Source organism: Rhinolophus sinicus, chromosome 6 (assembly GCF_057876585.1).
Source record: "Rhinolophus sinicus isolate RSI-liver-muscle chromosome 6, RSI-T2T, whole genome shotgun sequence".
NCBI lineage: Eukaryota > Metazoa > Chordata > Mammalia > Chiroptera > Rhinolophidae > Rhinolophus > Rhinolophus sinicus.
This window is the reverse complement of record NC_142506.1, coordinates 62,352,970-62,372,406: the sequence shown is the minus strand read 5'-3', so window position 1 is coordinate 62,372,406 and position 19,437 is coordinate 62,352,970.

Genomic DNA, 19,437 nt, shown 5'->3' with positions numbered 1-19,437 from the left:
GCAGTTCAAACCCATTTTAAGAGTCAACTGTAGTATTTGAATAACAATTTGGGACAGGTAGTTCTTTATGTTGAGTAAATTCATTTTTAGTCAGTGGGCAAAAAGATGTTTGAAGTTCTTTCCATCACAGAGGGCCTCTAAATCTATAAAGAAGGACATGGTTTCTAGTGTTAAATGTTGTTATTGTTTGTTTTTGCTGTTCCTTAAACTTCCTAGGGAATTTTATTCGTCAGGAAAAGAAACTGAGCTGTGGTTGAACTAGGAGTCACAACTTAAAATTTCATTTTTAAATTGATCAAAGATCAAAGTTGTTGTTAACTAACTCAACCATTAAAATTACAGATATGTAACTGTAAACATGGAAATGTATATGATAGCCTTTTTTTTCCCCAAAATGTACCAGAAGGAGAAAATGACTAAGTAATAAGAGAAATAGGTCCTGGGACATAATTTTGGAGTCATTCATCTTTTAGGAAGTGCTACGCAAATCTTAGTTTAGAATTATAACAAATAATAGGACAGCTAGAATGTCAGGATTAGTCATTACTCACAAGGTTTGTTGGAAATAATGTATCACCTTAACCTTACTTTCTATTTCTTTCATTTTTTTTTTTTTTTCCCCCTTTTTAAAGCTTGGATTTATTAATGTAAGAACAAATCTGACAGTTTCTCAATAGGCTAAACAACAGCCATTCTTCTGAATTTCTTAAAATATTTTAATTTTCTTTTAAGGGACGCCTTTCAATTAAAATACTAATACTCCAATATAATAATTTCAATGACCATTATTCAACACTGTCTTGGCTGAGATTTAAACAGAAAGTAGGTATATTTCCTATGTAATTTTCAATTATTCACTCATTTATTCAAAATCATTTATTGGATGTTTTCCATGGGCCAAGCATTTATCTGGTCATAGAGACGTGAACAAAACACAGAGTCTGCAATCACAGAGGTTTTGTTCTAATGGGAAAAACACATAGTGAACTCATACAATGCTGCTGGATATATTTTGAACAGTCTAAATATAATGACTTCTATTGATCGTCTACTAGGAGTACACTGAATTCCTTATGCCACAATTTCTCACAAAACTTTGAGCTGGGTGTGATGCGGTTAAGTGTCCTTGGCCCTCAGAGGTTAAGTAATGGATGCAAAGTCCAGAGAGAACTGGCTTTTACACCAAGGTTTTAACACTCCAAATGTCATACACTTCCCACTGTGTAATTCTGCCCTTTGTTTTTGTTTTTCTTTTTTTTAATTAACTGGAATTGTTTGTACCTAAAATATATAAGTATTTATTGAAAAAACAATCTGCATGTAAGTGGACATGCAATATTCAAACCCGTGTTGTTCAAAAGTCAACTGTACTTTGTGTTTGGAAAATGAGAGAATGTCTATTCAGGGTCTATGGCTCTGTGAACTAAGACGTGGAGTCCAATGTTGAAAATAAATGCCCCGGGGCTGTCTCGGATTGTAAGTAGCAGAGCTAAAAACAACCAAAAAAAGCCATCTGTAAATACGTATATACAGAAATGATTGTTCTGCATTGTTATGGTAACTGAAGTACTGGGATCATAGCGAATGTCTATATCAAAAAAGCTTACATAGAGAACATTATGTCAACAGCAGCCCACCGTTTCAAGAAATATTAAAAGCTAGTAGCGTGGATGAGGTGGTGCTGTAATTGTTGATCTGGACCAGGGGTGTCCAAACTTTTTTCAACATTTTTCTCCAAGGGCCATATGCGGTAAAATACACAAACATCCAGGCCACTCACTTGAGGTGAAATATGTATCGCCTTACCTGGTTTATTTAAGTAAACTAAATATATATTTTGGAATTTGCTGTGGGCCAATAAAAAATGGATCGCAGGCGGTAGTTGGCCCATGGGCCGCAGTTTGGATACCCCTGCTCTGGACAGACTGAGGTTGTACAGCTGAGTAAGAAAAGAAAGCTGTATAGCCCATTTAGTATGATCTTTACTTTTTAATTAAGCAAATGATGGCAAAGAACTATGTATACCAGGTGTGTGTGTGTGTGTGTGTGTGTGTGTGTGTGTGTGAGTGTGTGTGTGTGTGTTGTGTGTGTGTGATGAGACTGGAGAAAAGGGAATGTAGAAAAAAAAGAAATACACATGAGGTTGGTTACAATAGCCACCTTGCAGATATGAGGAGAGCAATGGAGGATGGGGTACGGGTGAAGGCAAATTGGAAAAACAAAACAGAAAGTGCTTTATGGGGAAATATTGGATAGTAACCCACTAATGCTAAGTCATTTACATTCCTACATATGTGTATAGACATGTCACAGGTAACTCACAAATGTGCTGAGATAGCTATTAGCATTTTCTTTCTAACACATGCTTCAATGTTTTATTTCATAAAAGAAATAGGCTATCTTTATATAACCTGGAAGTAATCTATGAACAAATTTCGTTGTGAAAAATGCAAATAAATATGTGTTCCTAGTATATAAAGGACATTTATTGATGTAACACTTCTGTTACTTTTAATAGCTGGCCTACCTTTGATGATAACACTGTAGGAATACATGATTGTTAAATGTGTGGATGTTAGTTTAAGATTAAATCTCTGAATCATGTTAAGAATGTCTTCTTCTATTCATAATAAAGGTGGAGTTACCCAGAATAGATGTTGTGTTTTAATCATTACCAGATATTTTTTTTTTTTTGCTCTATCAACATATTAATAGGTTTCCAAATATTAACTAATTGTTACATTTCTATTACAAAACACACATTGGCTTGGATGATATGTTCTTAATATACTGCTGAAATGTTCTGACATTTGATTTAGGATTTATGCAAAAGTGGCACTGGCTAGTTGATTACGATTTTTGGCCTATTAAAAATATCAGTGTTTGTGATTTACTCTGCAAGAAGGAAAGCAAATAGATTCCGTAATATTTTTCTGAACTGCCTGATCGTTTCACTAAAATGGATGAACTGCTTCACTGTTTTGCTCATAAAAATGCCTGACTCTGGAGGTGCTAGTAACCTTTGGCATTGTTGTATTTTCCATGACATTTCGTTAATGTGATGCAGATTAAATGCCACTGTTCTTATGTTGAAAAGACATCACCTGTTAAAGCAATAAAAGGCAGGTTGTTGTTTTTTTTAATTTTAATATTTCTGAGTCACTTAAATGTTTTCAACTTCCCACAAAATTGAAGAGAACAACAAAAAATATCCTAGGAGTCTGATAGAGTAGAAAAGGTATAAACTATAGGGTGAGTCAATAAATCAGTGGTGACATAGCCCTAGTCAAGACCAAAAAGAGCTAATGAGTCAGAGACAGGGATTTCAGAGACAGCACATATCACTCCACTGTCACTTCCATCAAAAGGTGTCCCTTCAAAGTTTAGCACTTAAAATTCTCAGTTATCATCATAAATTTGAAGTATAACATTTGCATGGGTTGCTTTTATGGATAAAATATATGATTTAAAATAGTTTGGGTCTAACAATATAATGTTTATTAATATGAGAGAAAATATCGTATTTTTTCAAAAATATGTAAAATTCTGTGCTTCTCCTTTAGGATTGAATGTGGGCAGCAACACAGGACTATATTTGGGTCAGTACACTCCAGAGGGTAGAATGCAATCTATTGAATCTATGTCACCTGAAGTATCAATCCCTGCTCATTTAAAATTTAGTTTTCTAATAAAATTGATTTTCTAGTAGCTATTTGCATATATCTATGCAAAGAACCGAGATATATTAAGCGGATACTTAGTAATACATTACTTCAAGTTAAAAAAAAAAATCTGTTGAAGTTGATATTTAGATCAGTTTAAAATACATTTAAATTACTATCCTTCATTAAGTTATTTCTAATGTCTACATGGGACTGAGGAAAAGGTGCTATATTTGAGTGGTCTCCTTCTATTTAAGATTTTTATTATTATTATTATTATTATTATTATTATTATTATTATTATTTCCATGGTTCAGATATTGATATGCTGATGATTCCCAAATTTGTATCTCACATTCAAACTTCTTCCCCTGCCCTTTACCCATATATCCAACTACATTAAATATTTTTTTAAATCCCCACTTGAATGTCTCATAACAAATTTAAATCCAAAATAAAACCCATTCATTACCCTAAAATTGTGTACCTTCCAATACATAGCACTAATTTTTATCCCCTGATCTTTCTCACGTTTTTCAATATTTAATATATCATGAAGTCACTTCATTCTACCAGAATGCAAAGTCCTTGGATGATGTTCCATCATCTCCTTGATAACTGGATAACTTAAGCACTATCATGGAAAGGGAAGAATACTTAAATACCACCGTGTTTCCCCGAAAATAACTGGAAAATAGGCCCTAGCATGATTTTTCAGGATGACATCCCCTGAACATAAGCCCTAATGTGTCTTTTGGAGCAAAAATTAATATAAGACCTGCCCTTATTTTGGGGAAACACGGTATGATATAAAGTGAATGCATCTCATGTTATACAGCAAGGGGATAAGAGTGGGAAGAAAGCTGATATTTGTTTAAGGCACATACCCACATTTATAACAAAATAATCCTCTGTAACAAAACACTGAAAATTCCTAATTTAAACGTGTTTAATTTTTTTCTTCAATCAGTTGATTATAGTGGCCTTCACACACACATCCATGTTTATTAACTTTCTATTGACTTAGCTTAACAAACTTACAGCGTGTATTCCAATCGAATCTCTTATCTTTTCTCAACAGAGTAGCAAGAGTAATCTTTTCCATGGAATAAGGCATGTTCTTTTATTTACCTGCTTTAAGCACCCCAAGGAGTTCCAACTGATTTTCTTTCATGTAGCATCCTTTTGGTAAAAAGTCATTTACTCTGGTTTAGGGACTTTTCACATGTTTTAACCTTATCATCCGAGACACCGCCCTGTCTTTCTTGCAGACCCGTTATAACTACCTTTCTCCAACAAACACATAGAACTATTTTCCTTCCTGTCACTCTCTATTCCATAATCCTGAACTATTACTCATAGCGTTTGACAAAATTCACAAATATACAAGTACACTAATTTCTCATTTGCTTGTTTACTGTCTATCATGAAAACTGGACTACCTCTTCTGAATGCAGGTACTGAATCTTTTGTGTGTGTGTGTGTGTGTGTGTGTGTGTGTGTGTATGAGAGAGAGAGAAAGAGAGAGAGAGAGACAGAGAGAGACAGAGAGGGACAGAGAGAGACACCAGGGGTGCCCAAAAATATATATACAAGTGGACACTTTGATCAAAGTTGCTCAAGCAGTAGTTCGCCGTAATCAGAAGTGTCTGGACGCTGATGGTAACCCTTTGAGCACCTCTTGTATTGCAGAAGTCAAACGTGACTTGCATTCATTTTTTGTTATCGGTATATTTTGAGTATTACAATTTTAATAGTTGTCCTTTCTTAAAATGTGTACAGTTTTTGGTACCCTTTGTATGTGTACACACACACACACACACACACACACACACACACACACACCCGAGCACAGTTCTGACCACATAGAGGGACTCACATTACTTTGGAAAAGTCAAATTACTTGTCTGTGGAAAGTGAGAACTGAAGATTATTATTGTAGAGCCAACCCCACAATACTTAGAATATTGTAATTGGGTGAGACAGTTTAGGTAGACGATACAATGTCAAATGAATAGAGAGGTACTCTTCTTAGAGTGGGTAAGAACTGATAAGGGTAAAACTGAAAGAACATCGATACATATTTATGAAAGAACAGCTCGTTCTATTTTATCCTGATAAATAAATATTTGGGGACTCTTACTTGAAATAACCCAAAAATTAACAGAAGAAATGTTGACCATTCCTCTTTCAAATTATTCCTCAATTAACTAATGGCTAATATTTTTATTGAAACATTTTGGCTAACCGATGGATGTATCAATGAACTATTTCCCAGCTATATATGTTAGCATAAAGTTCAGTTACTTATTGACCAAGTAAGGGACCTAAATAATGTGGCACTTTTTTAGACTATGTCTTACATCAATTAAGTCTGGAGGTGGCTCCAAGGCTTTCAGGCATCTTTTCTGCTCTACTATCTTCAAGGTCAACTGTGATCCAAGTTGGATGCCAACAATTTGAGATTTCCTAAAAGAAAATGACAGAAAGGAGAATAAATAGATGCATATTCCAGACAAAGTTTCAGGCAGTTTTACTTGAAACTATACACAATGATTTCTTACATTTCAATGTTGACTCCTGACTACAAGGCATACTAGTAAATACAGAGGGTAACAAAAAATGTGCACACATTTTAAGAAAGGAAAAATGTATTCAAACTGTAATACTCAATACATACCAATAACAAAAGATGAACACAAGTCACATTTGACTTCTGCAATGACAAGAGGTGTTCAAAGTGGTTACCATCAGCGTAATTTTAATACATTTTTTTCCTTTCTTAAAATGTGTATACTTTTTTTTGGTACCCTGTGTATAATTCGCTAACTAGGATTTTTCAGCCATAAGAAAAAAAAAAGGAATTCTAATAATAATTTAAAAGGGTACAATAGATATAGCACAGAAAACCAATCTCATGCACATAAGTCCTACTGATTTTGAATGATGTCACTTTGTGTGCATTTATATATACCACTATACCTATGGAAAAATAGGAATATTTCCTCAGATAGTGAGAGTCGCAAGATACTGGTTCTTAAGGAAATCCATTAAGTGCTTTATTTAAAATATAAACACACACACACACACACACATATAGACATATATACAATCCTATAGTTTAGCATAGTTTTGAAGTTAAATGGGAATAATTTAAAACTTTGATTTACTTGTTCAATATTTTTAAATGATTTTAAAGCATCTACATGAAGTGAAAAATTGCATTGTGTGACTGCAAAGAAATTTACCTACAGTCTGATGTATGTCGATCATTGGATATTTAAAACTGACTTTTCCTAGTAATTGTTATTATTAAATGTATTTTACTCTTACTTTGATCTGATAGGATTATGTCTAATAGTGTTAGAAAAAACATTTACATGTAAAATAATTTCTCCGTTTATAAATGTTTAAGAATCCAGCACTTCATGCTCTGTTTTAGAAGATCGTTATAATAGGCTCAGTCAAGTACAGACTTAGCAGGGTTTATCTGGCATCACTGGGGAAAAGTAGTACATTTATTTAACTTCTCAACAGTTCGCTGGCATTTTGGTGAAAAGAGGTGATGGAGGCTATTTAATTAACCTCAAATATTTCACTGGCATAAGAAATAGAATCATCTGCCAGAATCCTTAGCGATTTATAAGCAGAGTTCAGCAGCAAATAGTCATAAATTCAATCACACGTAACCTTTCCAGTAAGTGACACCAGTCAATTGAAATTTATTACGGGGGAAATCACAGGCTTTGACATTCACACTAAATATCTAGAGCATTAAGACCCTGCTTGCCAGAACCCTAGTTATCACTTTGTAGATAAGGCAGAGAATTTTAAGATGCGGAAATGATGAATAAGAACTGAGTCGTTCCTTTGAGTGTTATCAAGAAATGTGAGAGGTTCAGTATTTGATAATGCTTCATTTTCTTCAATAGGACAAACTCATACTGTGGGACCTGGACTGATAACCATGACCACCGAACAGTAAGTGTCATAAACCATGGGTGAGTACATTTGATACGGTATATAGTCTGGTGAGGAAGCCTGGTTGGCAAGTTTCCATTGGGTACTCATGACAGATAACCTGAGAAAGCAATCAAATTTCATTTTCTCCATCTTTAGTGATAGTATGAGGTTATACTTATACAGAGTATAATGTAATTGGGTGTAGAAACTTGATTAAATTATCGATAGCAGGGCATAAGTACAGGTTGAATGATTTTAAAATAAGAGGACACTTGTTTCATAGTTTGGGAAATTTTGGACAAATGAGGAAGGAAGATAACCAAATGATCACATCTATGAGATATTAAGAAAATTCAATATCAGTTATTTTACATGAATACTAATATGATCGCTCCGATTTGTTAAATTCAGTTGACTGCCAGAATGCTACATCTAGTGTAATCACTCCAATAAATGACAAAAGGTAATCATGATGGACAATCGTGGTTATGTATGTTTTGCACTGAGTTTGCACTTAGTAAATATTACAATCAGTATTGGTGGCGCAGAGTAAGTATTGACAGAATTTTTGAGGACTCTCACATCCAAAATATGGCAAAGATAGAAAATGATTTTGGAACGAATTCTTGCATCCTAATATAATATCTGATATTCCACTGAAATAGCTAAACTTATAAAAATATGCGTATGAATGTAGGTCATAACAGAGTTGGTTCAAACTGATATTTTAAATGTCACTTCACAGTGAATTTCCATTGGTAATTAAGCCACGGGCAGAATTATAGCTCATTTCCATGCATATAGTCTATTGAAATATTATAATTTATATACAGGGAAATCTTTTAGTTCTGAGTTAGTACATCTGTTCTTCTTGATACATCTGCCTCTTCTGGTTTGGGCCAGCACAGTTTAACCTCTACTGGGTTCTGCCATGTACGTGCTGAAAGGTTGTCTAGCACATCAGCTGAAGGATGGATGACGTAGCAGAGACTCACTCACATGTCACATACTTGACCACTTGCTGTTAGGGGCTGTAGCCCTTCTCCACATGGCATCCATCTTCCTGAAGGCCAGCTTGGATTCATTTATATGCTATATATTATATAGAGTTCCAAGTACATCAAACCCAAGTATGCAAGTACTTTTCAAGTGTCTGCTTGTGTCACGTTCAATAAAGCAAGTTATACTGCAAGAACACACAAGCTGGTGGAGGAAGTTAGCTGGGGTTTTTGTTTGTTTGTATTGTGTTTGTTGTTGTTGTTTTTTTTAATATGCCAGGCGGCTGTTTCTTCATTTGAGATTGAGTTAGCCGTCAAAGACTTGTTTTACGATGAAGAAATCATCACAAACTAACCTATCAAATACACTATACATATTTTCTCAGCTGGATCTCTTAAACACATAACTACGACCACTCATTGGATTTTCATTGTATTTACATGCCAAGCTCTGAAAACTAGTACCTGATGTTCTCCATGACCTGATGCCATCTAGCCTTTCTAGCCTGAGCTTCTATTCCTTCTATCAAACATCTCTTTCCAAGGACACCAAACTCTTACTGTAGCGGTGGTTCTTTTTAATACTATTGCCCTATATACTTTACACAAGAGCTAAGTGGTTAACTCTCCACTATATCACAGTGTGAGAGTCCTCTGAAGTTGACTAGATAGTTCTTAATACTTTAACCAGGGTGTGGTATATTTTCACATTACTAATTAGCATCCATTAGTCTCAGCTTGGAAATCTCCATCATTTCTTATAAGGCAGGTCTAGCAGTTATGAATTCTCCCAGCAGTTGCTTGCCTGGGAAAGTCTCTCTCTCTCTCCTGCATTTCTGAAGCAAGCTTTGTCCAGTAAAGTTTTCTTGGTTGGGAATTTTAGACCTTATATATTTCTAGCATGTGTGTTAATACATATAACACGGAGAATGTAATGGCAATGACCATCTTCTACACTCTGGGTTATAAATGGTACAAATGGATTCTCAGTCCCCACTCTGCAGTGTCTGCTCTCATGTAACTGTGAAAGGGACACAAAGAGACAATGGACGACATCTCTGAACTCTCCCTGTATCCTAGTGCCTGGCTGTGCTATTCAACCTCAAGCTTTCTCTAATGCTTTGGCTACAGAATTGCCTTCAGAGTTTCAAAATACATTCAGCCCATATTCCTCATTTAGAATTATGCAATAATCATTATTATAACTACTGCTGACATGGCCGTTGACTTATTTTTCTCTACCTGTACTCATTCTTTTATGGTTTTGTGATGAAAACTTGGGGTGTAGGGGAAGGGAAATGGGTACGAGAGGGAAACCACAAGATCCCAGGGAGATGAAAGTTTCTGGGAGTTTAGAAAGGGGCATGAAAACAGCTGTAGTCTTTGAGTGATAGGAGAAGGGCAGGGGTGGTTGAATGGCACAAGTGAATAATTTTCTTTTGGGAACATTTCCTTGGTACTACACACATGATCACAACTCTCCTAAGATTATACAGTGTTGTTACAAATTTCTGCATTTTCATGAAAAGATTTGGGAGACCTAATTAGGCCATGGGATTTTAAAATATTCATAATCTTCTTCAAATAATTCTCATACTTAAACAATATTTTAAAATTTATATCAATTAGAATTTAATATATTTAAAATTGTATAATTAAAAACAATGAAAGACAAATATCCCCCTATGGCCATCTGTAAAGCTTTCTACATATAAATATGTTATTTGTCATCAAAAACTGAACTACATTGGCTAGAATATCACGCATTTCATGATTGAAATTCTGGATAATGCCTAAACAGAGCAGAAAATCATGATGATAAACTCAGTTCTTGATCTGAATGCTCTTGTTTTAAAGATTTAAATCCTTAAAATGATACAGATTTTATTTTGGATATTTCTTTTTTTTTTCTCTTAAGTAATAAAACAAATACAAGTAATGTGGCATGGGGGTGATAAATGTCTTGAAAGAGATCATTCTTTGGCGAATAAGGATAGCTTATAATATTAACACTATGAGCAGTAAAGACCAAAGGAAGGTAAGAAATACAGCTATGTCTTGTGACTTTCCATGTTTATCAATATAAACTTGATTGTTCTCAGAGTTTGAAAATGATTTTGCTGACTGGCTGTCAATCACATATTAAGAACCATATATCATACTGGGCGTAGCTAGGCTCTATTTTATAACAGGAGATTTTAAAATCCACATTATTTTGTTACAACCAGTAGCAGAATATCCAGGCTTACCATACAGAAATACCGAGTTTTCTCCCAAATTTCCAGGTACTTTTGTGATAAAATTTTAACTGCTTTAATCTCAACTCTTAGACAATCCCTTGCATTAGAAAGCAATAGTGACTGCTGAATACATCAGCAAAATTTAGGAATCATATTTTCATGAATCTCATCTTTCACTTACGGGAATAGCCAGACATGCAGTAACCACTTAACTGTTATACATGATCATTGTACATTATTTAGGTCTGTCTCTAAACAGTAATTTGTGAATTTCTGTATTTGCTTACTACTTCTGTTTTTTTGTTTGTTTTTCTTTTTTGCAAGTGAGCTGTCCGTCTACATGTCATGCTTTATATGGAGAGAGCATTAGTGGCTCACCAACTGACTGATAATTCAATCACCTTAGGAGTTTCATCTTTCGAGCATTAACAAAAAATTCATAGCTGGAGGTTATCAGTAGAAAGTTTGTGACCGATGCTTATGTTAAAGGAAAAAACTTATGGTGTTTCCTTTGATCACGGCACCTAGCAGCACCCAAGCGTCTGCCACTCATCAGCCACCACCACCAGAAACAGTCCGTTGGCTTTACGTATAGTAGAGAAATGAAGACAGGACAACGTACTCTCTAAAATGTTGTTTCCGAAGCCCAATGTAGATTCCTAAATGAGTGAGGCTATGGCATGTGAATATTATAATAGACACAGCCTAGAACTCACACTCACCAGCCTGTTTTTCTCCCATGTACCCCTCACAGAGTTCCCAGACCCCACTACACTGCTGCTGCGACAGGCCAGTCACTGAAGAGCGACCTGGTGGATGACGACAATGGCTCCCACCAGCTCACAGGCCAGAGGACGCTCTGCTGCCTGTCTCACGACGTCCATTGTTGAGGCAACAGGAGGCAGCCCTTAGGATTTTCTCACCCCATCCCCAACGCCAGGGATGTTCAGCACCTCTCTTCTTCCTAACCAAGCCCAACTGGTCTCCCTAGAGACCACTGCACGAACTCCCAGCCTCACTCAGCCTTCTCTCTTAAACCTCAGGAGACACAACAGTTCATGTCACAGCTTCTAAATATATATCCACAAATCATGTCATTTCCCTGGTCCTTATTTTTTTTTTTTACTAGTTTCTCAGAATAATAAAAATACAATCTCAGAAAAATAAAAATAAAATCATGAGTTGATTGTGTTCTCTACATAGTGTGACCCCTAGCACTCTTCCCCTGGTCTTCTCTGCTGAAGCCACATTGGTATTCTTTCTATTTCTCAAACATTCCACTCGGGCTCCTCTCTCAGCGTCTGCATATGCGGTTGCCTCCGTCTGGAATGCTCAGCGCAAAAATGTCCCCATAGCTCACGTTGCTCACATGTCACGTCCTCAGGAAAGCTACTCTGACAGCACCTACTCTACTTACACTCCCATCTATCTCCATTCATTCCGTTACTTTTTTTAAAAATTATATATATATATATATATATATATATATATATATATATATATATATATGTGTGTGTGTGTATATATCTATATATCTATATATCTATATATCTATATATCTATATATCTATATATCTATATATATATATATATATATATATATATAATTACTATATAAAATTATAACATTTGCTCATAGGTTTATTTAACTATTATTTAATAATCTAACAAAAATTTAAATTCCACAAAGATGTGAAGTTCAATATTTGGTGTTTAATTTTGTTTATATATTTTTGTTCACTATAGTATTCTCAGCAATCCTAACAAACCTCCCAAATATTTCAGCCTAAGAAAACAGTTAGGGAAAGAATGACCGAGCCTCCTAGAGATGTGACACCAAGAGCCAAGCTCCCTCAGCTACAGCTCTCTTTCACCCACACTAGGGAGCAGATGCTACAGTAAGGTCTCTTAAGAAAGATTGTTTTCTTATTTAGTGACCTGAAATGACAGATATGTTTTAGTTTTAGGTCATCTGTGTCAGACTACAGTAGGGTGAGATTAAGGGATTTTTGAGACATGCAAATGGAAATGTTGATATGAGTCTAGGCTCCAAGAAGAGTTTTGACAAAAGATACACTTTTGGTGATTATTGGTATTTGAGGGTTAGTAAATAAAGCACTGGTTTAAAGAGAATGACCTATAGAAAGGGAGAACAGAAGGGAGAAGACAGCCTACAATACAGCCCCACAGGAACCTGTTTTTTAATGGCTAATTAATGGTGGAGAAGGTAAGACCACCATGGTGAATGAAGGGTGGCCCAAGCACTGAAGTACAAACTATAAATCAGGTGAAGTGCTTCAATTGGGAGAGTGTGGTAAGAGTGTCAAACTGAGCTCAGAACGCCTTTAAGATGAGGAGTAGGACACGTTCTTTGACTTCTGGCCCAACTCTCAGAAAACATTTCATCCTACTGGTGGTGAAAGTCTACTACCTGTCAGATGCAGCATGCCACTCAGAACTGGAAAATGCAGTTAAACAGATACACAAGATTACTGGTTTCCTTAAGAAAATAAGAAAGAATAATATCGTGTATGACGTTTTACTGTTTTTAATAGTTCACTTAAGCAACTCAGTACCTGTAGTAGGCATACAAATTTATATGCCTAGCATTACGTCTAGCGGTTTCACTTTCATTCAAATGTAAAATCATTAGCTGTATTAACGCATTAGTAAAAATAGTTGATTAATAATCAGAAGCATTTTCATGGAAATGAAAACAGATGCATATTAGGTCCCAAGACAGATGAAATACGCTAAAGCAAATCAGCTTGGGTGGATTATTCCCTCATCAAGGCCTGTTTTTAATGCAGAATTTATATCATTATCTTCTCAGAAACAGACTAAAATTTAAAGGTGAATTGTAAGAAAAATAGGAAAATAAGTGGGTAGGTTAAAGATTCTGCTCAGTGTACACCTTTTCCTTCTGATGAGTCAAATGTAAAGCTACAGTGGAATTGTTCAGGGGAGGAGACTCTCTGTATTCTTAGGACCCGTGTTAATATTTGAGGATGATAAAATATCCTGTTATTATGAGAGTGGATTTGAAACAATCCTCTGTGTAATAAGTCAATGCCATCTTTGTCATTCATTGATTGAAAGTAAAATATACTAATTTATTCTTGTAAACATAGTAATTTTCATACAATAGCATACTGAAATTCTGTGGAAAATAAAAATAAAAATAAAAAACACATGCACATGTATGTCTCTTATCAATTCTGTTTCTCAGAATCCTGACTAAGCGCCTGATAATGAGGAGAAATCAGTATCTTTGTGCATTGCTTGTGGGTATGTAACGTGGGGCTCCTGAGTTCTGCCAAGCAGAGGGCCCAAGCTCGAACTGAAATGAATGTAGTTGAGACTTGAAAGTTCGGCAGGAGAGAGAGCAAGTATCAGTGGTCCTATAAATACAGTGGTTTTGAAGGCAAAGAGACGGCTAGGGTGATATCTAGATGGGGAAGTTTACCGTGTTTTCGAAGAAAACTTTTAAATTATACGCCTTCATCTGCATAAAGATGACAGCGGCAACTGGAAATTAATGATCTCATCTGCCTGCACATGCGCTTGTGCACAAATGTGTCTGCATCCAAGAAGCTGCTTTCACCTAGTCAAAGCTCATGTTCACACCTGTGCTTCGAATGCTCTTCCCTCTGACACCCTTTTCTATCTCGCTTGACATCTGAGCCGATAGATGGGAGGAGTATAATTTAAAAGTTGAGGAGATATGACATTCCTCGAGTGGCAACAAAACAAAACAATTTGGCAATGGTCGCAATCAAGCAGGAGTGTACGGATTTGTGGTTGCAGCAGCCTGCATGGTTCAGCCTTCGCTTGGCAATGCACAGCACTTCCTGTAACAGTGTCTGAGGATGAATTATTGGACCGTCTCGACCGTTTAAAGTTTTATTTTCAAGATGATTGAGTGGAGACTCAGTTAGGTGTAGAGTTCAGCGCACTGATGTTAGAACAGTTAATACAATGAGCAAGTAAAGCAAACTAGGACAGAAGTAAGAGTAAATCAAAGTGAAAAAAGAAGAGGTCAAGGTACTACGAAAGTGCAACAGTGAGCTAAAGAGAGAGAGAGAGAGAGAGAGATGCAGGGGGATGAAGGAAGTATAAAAGCAACAAAAAATCTGTTCAGAACAGAATACTGCAGCTCAGGATCTCATAGGCAAAGGTGACCCTGAAGATAATAAACTCCAAGTCCTGGACAGGCAGCCCTTTCAGTTGCCAGAGACAATCCTGAGTCACCCTTGACTCATCTATTTCCATTATCAGGAATCCTGTTAGATCTTCCTTCAAAACACATGTGGACCTCACTTCTCTCAGCAAGACCATCTCTGTCTTGCAACAATCCATTCTCTCTGCTTCCTCCTGAACTCCCTACGGGGGATCCTTAGCCTATCACCCAGAGTAACCATCTTTAAAATGTAACTTCTCATCACAGCTCTGCTCACATTCCTGCCTAAGCCTCTCGGCACTCTGAGGAGAGGCCTTTGACGAGCTCCTCTGCCGCACCTCCTAGGACCCTTCTCCATGCTTCATTCTCTTTAGCCCTGTTGCTATGGAGTTCTTCTGACTGGCTGTTCTCCCTCATGCAATGGACTTGGCATGCTCCGTCCGGCAAACCCCTTCACTCCTTCCAAGTCTCTGTCCAAGCCACGCTTGTGACTGCTCCTGTTCTGCAAACTTGCTCGCCCACTACTCTGTCGTCACAGCACTTGGTAGCCCTAACATATATAATTGCCTTCATTATTTAGGGCTCGTGAATCATCTGCTACCTCTCAGTGTGTATGTTCCAGGAGGCAGGAACCTGCTCCCCGATCAATTCCAAGCATCTAGACCAGGGGTGTCCAAACTTTTTTCAACGTTTTTCACCAAGGATCATATGCTGTAAAATACACAAACAGCAGTGCCACTCACTCGAGGTGAAGTACGTATTGACTCACCTGGTTTATTTAAGTAAACTAAATATATTTTTGGAATTTGCTGCGGGCCAATTAACAATGGATTGTGGACCGCAGTTGGCCCGCGGGCCGCAGTTTTGACACCCCTGGTCTAGATGCACGGACAGCTCACAGTTATGTTGAATAAAAAGGCATTCAGTGAGTGAATTGGAGAAACTGAAGTAAAGGAACCGTGATGACAGACACCTGATGGGTTTCCTATGAAACACGAGTAAGTTCACGAGAGAGGTAGATAGAGATAAGACCTGAGCCATGAGCCAGAAGCCTCCATTCTAGACGCAAGAGGGATGGGTGTTCTCACGAGATGCCACCTCGGAGGGGAGACTAGAGGATGGTATAAAGACGGAAGCAAGTGGCAGTCAAGTCACAACAGAATGAGGCAAGATGGCCTGTGACCTGCTTACCTCATGTCTCATTCAGATGCATTAAACTGCCAGTCTACATGGATTTCATCAAAGATAAGATATCGTGTCTTATTCAACTTTCTTCACAGGGCATGTGGGATAATGTTTATCACCTAAAAGACAAATTAACACACATTTTTAGAAGAAAGGAAACCGAATCAGTCAGGAAATCTTGGATGTAAAATAATTATCAGAGAAATTGAGCTGTCTGTTGTTCTTCCCCCCGTGAATGGCCGTACTGTTTGAATGACAACAGTGATGATTCCAGCGGGTGTGAAATTCAGAACAATTCAGACAGCCAGAGTGATTTTCTGATTGTCCTACAAAAAAAAAAAAGTGAATTACACAACAAAGAATGGTTCCTTCCCATTTACCCAGGGCCACATTATTCCATTGCACGTCTGTGGTATTCAATTCTTTTGTGTTCTTTAATCATAAAACCTGTAAGTTTGCAAAGTTTAGTGAAGAATGTATCACCATCATTTCAGGCAGTGTGGTGTTACAAGGCACAAGAAATGCCGGGGAAGCATCCCACTTGGGCCTCTTCAGAGACAGCTCGTTTCCATCTTAAAGGCCATAAAATCGAAAATGAACATAACAAATGTTTCAGATCGTTCCCTAGATATAGTTTAAAGCAAAGGTAATCCATAACCATAAGGTAAAACATGGCAATCTCCTTCATAAGGCATTCATATCCAGCAGTACCTTTAAAGTTTCATTCATTAGGCAAATGTGAAAAAGTCTCTTCTTTTGCTCGTAAATAAATTTCATTCAAGCACAGAACAGCAGGGGTCTGTATCATTGTGTGCTCTTAGGTCCTGTTTTATGGAAGACAAGTGCCAAATATCTCACCGCCTTAGGCTAGCAGGACATTCACTAAAATCAGAAGACTCTGCCCAGTCCTTTTATCAGAATGTGATAACGGCACACATTTTCTCAGCTCTTTGGCTGTTCCTCAAATCTTTGCTTTCTACTATACCATATTTTAATTTGAATTTTCCTAATGGAACATGATGTTGAGAATCTTTTTACACACTTATTTACCATCCGTGTACCTTCTGTGATGAGATGGCTGTACAAATCTTTTGCCTGTGTTAATTGGAAGTTTGTTTTCATGTCATTTAATTTTAAGAACTCTTTGTATATCTTGAACGCAAGCCCCTTATCAAACATATGTCTTGCAAATATTCTCTCCTCGTCTATGGCTTGTCTTTTCATTTCCTGAAGTGTGTGTTACACAGAGCAGGCATTTTTAATTTTAATAAAATACAACTTATCATTTTCTTCTTTTATAGATTATGCCTTTGGTGTTATATATAAAAACTCATTACCAAGCCCAGGTCATGAGACACTCACTATTCATACACTACGCAGAAAATGAAGGTCATACATTAGTATAAATGTAGATAAATACAGAGACAGACATAGATACAGATGTACATGTAGGTATAGATGTAGGTATAGGATGCGTGTCTCCCAAATCTACTTTTTTAGGTGTGCCCACAATGCACATGAATTCACAGCACAATGTCCCACATTCCTTTTATCTAATTTTGTTCCACATTTTCTTTATCTAACTGTACTTTAGGAAATTATTTGAGCAATCAGGAGGCCAAAGAATATGGCTTTGATGTTGATTAAAAAATAATGATGGAAATGACCATTATGTGATAGGTGAATTGCAACGGACTTAACAGGAAATAACCTAAAATACAGTGTACCCAATAATTCAATCAAATAGTTGTGTGTGGTGGGGGGAGGTGTCTAAACACAGTGTCTTGAGTTATTCTGTTTGTATCTGTGCCTATAAATACATATACACATTTAAATAAGTATCAATGTTCCCTTCACTCAAAAACGTTAAATTTAGTTATTAGTATTATAGTCTTAATACTGTACATGTTTTCAGCCCCCTTGTAAATAAAGGAAGAAATGTATGGATATAAATTAAAAGTGGGTCTTAGTGAGTTCTTTTTTTTGTTCTGTTTTGTTTTGTTTTGTTCTTTTTGGGTCTTATAACTTCTAATTACAATATGAAACACAAAATCATATTGACCATTTATCTTTAAGAAAACAAGTGCCATGGAAGTTCAAGAATGGGAAGAGACACTTTCATGTCATTTCTTTCTAGTGCACTCTTTCATGTTTCCTTATAAAGGTCCACATTTCATGTAAATTTCAGTGAACAAATTCCTTGATTTAGTATCTTAAAATGATCTCTCCAAATAAAGAATGGCATTTGAAAAATACTTTCCAATATTTTTCTCTCCCAAATTGAATCAATACACAATTCTAGAATTCCATATTTAACATTTTACTTAATATCTGTAAGATTTATTATTTTATTCATTAGCATGTATAGTTCTGAATTGTGCTTTAAACAAAAGAAATTTGATAATCAAATACAAAACTAAACTTTGATCAAATAATAAATGAGTCTCTTTGTATTCAATCAAACATATTTTAAGGGCCTATTATGATCAAGTCATTGTACACAACACCAATGCCTAATATTTAAAGACTGAAACAACTACAGTTTAAAGGTAAGCCAAGCATAGTATAAATATAAGTAATTTGATAAGCATGATAGGGAAATGATAATACTAAGGAAGACTAAAAGATGGAAAACACATCCATTGGGGACTGCCTCATGAAGGAGCTATTTTTGGAATTGAGCATGGATCGGTGATAGATTTTGATAGCAGAAGGGAAGGATTCCAAGTCATTTACAAATTAATACCTAAGGATCTGTAGGATTCTTGAGGACAGTCCTGCAGCATTTTCAGCATCAAGAGAACGTTAGTATATTCTCCGAATAAATGAATCCTCTGAAGACCATGTGTTCTTGGCAGCTGCTAATGTCACATATTGTTGCAACTTTGATTAGAAATCAGACTGTTTACTAGAATTAAGAACTTAATTTTGAAGTTCAGTATTCTTGATTTACATCCCTACTGGTATTCATTCATTCATTCATTCATTCACTCATGAAATATCTGCTGAGTGCTTAGTATGCACCAGGCTCTCTTCTGGGAGCTCAGGACACAGCATTGACTGAACATTTTCCCTTATGGAACTTGCATTCTCTTACATTAGAATTAGAAGGAGATAAATGTGATGTAGAAGGAAATCCCTAACAGTAAAATGAAACAGAAGCAAAGTCAGGAGTTGCTGGAGGAGGAGAGGTGGCAATTGGTGATTTT